Source organism: Aegilops tauschii, chromosome 6 (assembly GCF_002575655.3).
Source record: "Aegilops tauschii subsp. strangulata cultivar AL8/78 chromosome 6, Aet v6.0, whole genome shotgun sequence".
Lineage (NCBI taxonomy): Eukaryota > Viridiplantae > Streptophyta > Magnoliopsida > Poales > Poaceae > Aegilops > Aegilops tauschii.
This window is the reverse complement of record NC_053040.3, coordinates 213,844,946-213,851,612: the sequence shown is the minus strand read 5'-3', so window position 1 is coordinate 213,851,612 and position 6,667 is coordinate 213,844,946.

Below are 6,667 nucleotides of genomic sequence, written 5' to 3'. Positions count from 1 at the left end.
TACCTTGTGTAGTACCACAACAAGGTTGGCCATGATGATGAAGTAAGATTTGCCTGGTCAAAGCATGAATTCCAGGTTGTAGCTGACCCAGATAATGAAATATACGAGTGTGAATGCAAGCTTTGGACACACACAGGTGAGCGGAAAAACAAATTCATTAAATGCCTAAACTAGTAGTATCATATCAAATATATGAAACTCATTATCTAGCTCACAAACTATGTATTCTGCATTCATCACAAAAAATGCAGGCCTGTTCTGCCTTCACATCATGAACATACTGGACTACTTGAAGCCTGAAAAATTTCCAGACAAGTATATCCTCAAAAGGTACACAAAGACTGCAAAATCACAACCAACGTTTGATACAAGGGACTACAACACAACTGCATTGGATGGCAGCTCAAGACTATCGAAGCAAGACATCTTGCTGCAGCTAAATTTGATGGTAAAAATGGGATAATTAGATTTATGCCCCTAGTTGTGTCCCACTCGTCTGTTTTACCCCTAATTCGCAAAAGTCACCGGTTCTGTCCAAGTCACTTTGCTCCTCTTATGCTTTTGCCCTTTGACCGTTTGACCGTCAGTTTGAAAACTTCATAACTAATTCATACTAAATCAGAAAAATGCAAATAAGATACCAAAATGTTCAGAAAAATATCACCTATATGTCAGTGGCATTTGCATTCATGAAAAAAGTGTTGGAAAGTGCACATCCGAGTTTTAGCTCTTCTGATACCACCATGAATAGTGAACTCTAAAAAAATTCAAAAAAATTCAAAAAAATATGGTGGCGAAGAACAACAAATGTTCTAAGTGCTTGCCAAGTTTCATTAGGGAACGACATTCGTGGAAGTCGTGGCAAAAAATAATCTATTTTGGAGTGCTGATTGTTTTTTTCCACGGCACCCACGAATGTTATTCCTTGATGAAACTTGGCAGGCACTTAAAACATTTGTCATTCTTTGCCACCAATTTTTTTAATTTTTTTGAACTTTTTTAGATTTTACTATTCATGGTGGTAGCATAAGAGCTAAAACTCGGATGGGCACTTTCCAACACTTTTTTCATGAATGCAAATGACACTGACATATAGGTGATGTTTTTTTGAACATTTTGGTATCTTATTTGCATTTTTCTGATTTAGTATGAATTAGTTATGAAGTTCTCAAACTGATGGTCAAACGGTCAAAGGGCAAAAGCATTATAGGAGCAAAGTGACTTGGACAGAACCAGTGACTTTTGGGAATTAGGGGTAAAACAGACGAGTGGGACACAACTAGGGGCATAAATCTAATTATCCCTAACAAGAAAGCGATGAGATGTGACCAGCAATACGACAGAGCCTTCTATGTTCTCAAGAGGCTCATGGAAGAACTTGATGCAATACATTCAGCAAATCGAGCGGATGCTACCGAAAGGATGGCTGAAGAGGATGCTGAAATTCAAGATGACCTTCAATATTATGAAGCTGAAAATCTCCAGACCGCTGCTCAAGCCAACCAATCCAAGCAGGGTGTTGACCAATTAATGCAGCAGCAGCAAGAGACAATGAAACTGCCACTATAATCTAAAACAAATGGTAGGAAGAAACTTTCTGCAACAAAGAAAAGTGACAAGAGAGCTCAAATAAAGGCACCATCTACAAATAGAGTCGTCGTGCTTGATGAGAACGGAGTGCCACTTGGACACAGGCAATGTAGTGTGTGCAAAAAGGTTGCAGGACACAACAAACTCACCTGTCCAACACTCTTAGAAAGAAACAATGCCGAGGAGGTCAAGCAACCCAAAGTTCAAAAACAGCAGCCCAAAGTTATAGAACAAAACAAGGGACCACACCCACAGAAAGCAAGCAGCAGGCTTTGTAGCATATGCAAGGAGTATGAACCTCGCAATGCAAGAACATTCCCAAAGCGCGCAGTGCTGAAAAGACAAGCAAAAAGCCAGAGAAGAAACAGAAAGCAAAACCTAGAGCCAGCAACAAGAAAGTGGTGGAAGATGAAGAGGAAGACGAACATGAAGACATCATCGAAGAAGAGGAAGACAAAGATGAGGAGGAAGGGGAATACGAGGAGGAAGAGGAAGAGGATGATGAATAGGAATAGGACGATGAAGAGGAAGAGGAAGATGAAGAGGAAGAGGTACATGTCAAGTAAAAAAAACTACAACCAAAGCCTAGGAGGAGCACAAGGCTGATGAACACTTAGACGAGGTCAATTAAACAAAGCAAACTCATGTCATGTCAATGTGCATAATGCTATTACACTTTTGATATAGTATTTTAGGAGAAGCTTACTTGGCAGCTGGAATTCTGGACCTGAAAAAGCTATGTCAGAGTTACCTATTCCTACACATCTCCAAATGAGTTGAAAACTTATGGAGAATTGTTTTGGAATATGTGAGGAATATTGGAGAAAATTTCTACCAGAGAGGGCCCACCAGGTGGGCACAACCCACCTGGGCGCGCCAGGGAGCCCAGGCGTGCCCTGGTGGGTTGTGCCCTCCTCGGCCCACCTTCGGGGTCCCTATTCTGGTATATAAGTCATTTTTACCTAGAAAAAACAAGGAGTTGGGATGAAGCGCCACCGTCTCGAGGTGGAACTTGGGTAGGAGCACTTTTGCCCTTCGGCGGAGCGATTCCGCCAGGGGAACTTCCCTCCCGGAGGGGGAAATCATCGTCATCATCATCACCAACAAGTCACCATCTTGGGGAGGGTAATCTCCATCAACATCTCCTCACAAACCCTAGTTCATCTCTTATGTTCAATCTTTGTACCGGAACCTCAGATTGGTGCATGTGGGTGACTAGTAGTGTTGATTACATCTTGTAGTTGATTACTATATGGTTTATTTGGTGGAAGATTATATGTTTAGATCCATTATGCTATTTAATACCCCTCTGATCTTGAGCATGATTATCATTTGTGAATAGTTACTTTTGTCCTTGAGGTCATGGGAGAAATCTTGTCGCAAGTAATCATGTGAACTTGATATGGGTTCGATATTTTGATGATATGTATGTTGTGATTCCCTTAGTGGTGTCATGTGAACGTCGACTACATGAAACTTTACCATATTTGGGCCTAAGGGAATGCATTGTGGAGTAGTTATTAGATGATGGGTTGTTGTGGTTGACTATTGCCACATATTTCATCGAAATATCTGTCCATTCCTTGTAAAAGGCATGAGAATTTACTAAATGGCACGAGCATGGTTTTCCAGGCCATTCTTGTGGACCCTTTCATGCATCGATTGTTTGATCTTGAATTACGTGCATTAATGCCTAGGAAATGCACATAATCCCCTAAATATGGCAAATGAACCCGGAAAAGTGCCAAATTTGAACACGGTGATTTGCAGGTTGTATGTTCATCATAGAAACAAACTCGTGGACAAAGGACAAAGGAAATTTGGATCCCCCTTCAATCTTGGTGATTTCCCCCTCGAAACCATGAAACTTCCTCGGTGATGGTTCATTTTATGAAAGGCGTGCATGACGACATTTTTACCAGGGCACGGTGAGGTCATACCATGGCGCCACACCAGGCGTCATGTTTTCCAAGCACGTATTTCATTTTTGTATAGTTTTTAACCCAGTAAACGACGCGTTTATGGTTGACTATTGCCACACATTTCCTTGAAATATCTCCCCATTCCTTGTAAAAGGCATGAAAATGTACTAAATAGCACGAGCATGGTTTTCCACACCGTTCTTGTGCACCTTTTCATGCATCGATTGTTCGAATTTGAATTATGTGCATAATTAATGCCTAGAAAATGCACATAGTCCCCTAAATAGGGCAAATGAGTTCGGAAAAAATGTCAAATTTGATCATGTTGCATTTGAGGCGGTATGTTGATCGTTGGAAAAAACTGAATGACAAACTAGGACGGAAATTTGGATTCCCCTTCAATCTTGGTGTTTTCCCTCTCGAAAGTATTGAACTTCCTCGGTGATGGTTCTATTTATGAAAGACGTGAATGATGACATAAATCAAACCTTCTCAGCTTTTAACCAGGGCATGGTGAGGCCATACCATGGCACCATGCTAGGCGTCATGTTTTTCAAGCACATATTTCATTGTTCTATAGTTGATAACCCAGTAAATGACGCGTTTGTGGTTGACTATTGCCACACATTCCATTGAAATCTCTGCCCATTCCTTGTAAAAGGCTTGAGAAATTAGTAAATACCACGAGTATGGTTTTTCTAGACCGTTCTTGTGCACCCTTTCCTGCACCGATTGTTTGAATTTGAACTATGTGCATTAATGCCTACAAAATGCACATAATGCCCTAAATATTGTAAATGAACCCGGAAAAGTGTCAAATTTGAACACGGTGATTAGCAGGGTTTACGTTCATCGTAGAAAAAACTCATGGATGAAGGACAAAAGAAATTTGGATTCCCATTCAATCTTGGTGATTTACTATCGCACACGATTCATCTCCGTCGCCTCTTCGAACCGTGTGTGTTCACTCACACATGCAAAAGGAAAAAGAAAACCCTCGCCCACTTCGTCCCCACTCACAAGCTGCGGACTCCTCCGCAACTCTGCACCCTAAGCTCGACGGCTGTTGGCGGAGGGCGTAGGTCGCGCTCCAAACGGCACGGGATTTCTCCCCTACCGCTTTCCGCCGCCTATCTGCACCGACATTCTAGACTCTAGTCAACTGGGGTTTTCTGCGGGGTTAGGCCGGGGATTTTTATCATGGAGAAGGTAATCACCTTAATTAGCAAAATATTCACTCATCTTTTATCGCAGTCCGTCCGTCGTTGTTAATCAACCGGTGGAAATCACCGTGGAATCATTTTTGTTCTAGCTGATTCGTGGGTGTTCATTCATGTGTCCACAATGCGAGCACAAATCGGGCAACTGTGGTCGTGGCCATTCGGAAACGAAGTTCTATATCACCATTCCGGATGACTTCAGGGAGCGCTCGGTATGTTCAATCTCAACCTACCACAGTCGGCATGGCTTAAATTTGTGAACATATATCGTCTGTTGCTACATTATCTATATATTTGCATCAAATCTTTGTTACATTATTTATTTTTAATTCTATATTTTTGTACTTTGCTTTCAACTATATATATTGATCTGTTCTATCAGTTACTCCCATATTTCAATATATCTAATTTACGATCTTAATTTTCATTTCAAGCAGTACATCCCTTGCTTTGCAAGAACAGGAGTAGAAGGAAATCTTGGGCTTTACTTTGCTGATGACTCCCAGGATGTCATATTGACAATGCAGCATGGAATTACAATGACAGTTAGCATAAAACTTGATAAATATGGTCACTCCTATTTTAATGCGGACCTTTGGAGAAAAATTTCTATGTGTTATGAACTGAAAGCTGGCAATAAAATTGTAGTGCGTGCACCACAGCCTGGTCTAATTAACATGGATGTTTACTTCCCCAACATCATCAGCCGATCAAAGTCGGATCGAGGTTAGTGTCCTTTCAACTTTCTCCATTCTCTCATATTACTATTTAAACAACCAATTGTGATATCATATTCTGACTCTGTTCCTAGGCAGTAACAAATTCTATTTACCAATTTATGCGCACTATATATTCTTCTGCCATGTTCTAAATAAATAATACATTTCCATCTTTTAAGTAGGATATGTTGGATGCATAGTGAATGATCTGTATGTTACTAAGTGTACCAAATTTCACTGGAAGGACTTGAAGCATGTCATAAACTTTGTTGATAATCTGACAGAGATAGCACATCGTATGAACGCTGGATTTTGGATGGGACTAATTAGACCTATGGTGCACACACTGAACAAGACCAATTGTGTGCACAAAACACTGGTAAAAAGTCTTATTTTAATGTTTATGCTCATAAACTATATATATCTTTAACGATATGTTACAATTGTTTTTTATTCTACATGTCAGCATAAATTGCCTTTTCTAGCAGTTCCTGTATTGATTTCCCGGCGTGGTCGAATTACACTTGTGCCTGCTAATAACGCCAAACTGATTTCAAGGTACTGCATTTCCCGCAGAAATGGAACCATTCAAATTAACAAGTTCTCGCTTCCCGTGGCGATGCATCCATATTGGAAAATTGGAGACACAGTTCTACTCATGCTCTACCAAGGCACAGGAGGGCTCTTCCTTTTCATTGAAGAGGTGCCAGGTCGCCGTGATCAAGCTGTTTCCAGTGGATAGTTGTGGTTGTTGGCCCTCAGCCTCTTAAAATGTGCTAGCTGTTACTATTTATGTTAAGTACGTAGATATGTACCATATGGTTGTTGGCCCTTAGCCTCTTAAAATGTGATAGTTATTACTATGTTAAGTATGTGGATATGGACCATATGGTTGTCAAAACCGTGTTACGAAGATCCTCCTTTTGTCGAATAGTGTAACCTCTATATATATGTTACTCAAATGCTGTTACCCAAGTTCATAAATTTTCATGGAAAGTATTAGTATCGTACACAGTTCATTGAGTTTAAGCGTGTGCCCGATGTCCATAAGGCATTTGCATATTAACTGTCCATATTGCAAATTCACACACATGTTAACATAAGGAAACGTATGTGTAACATACTAATCATCGCACACGAGTACTCGCAGACACATCGTGTGCGATACTCCTAGCCACCGCAAGCAATTAGTTTGCATTTTCAAAGTTTTTTGTAC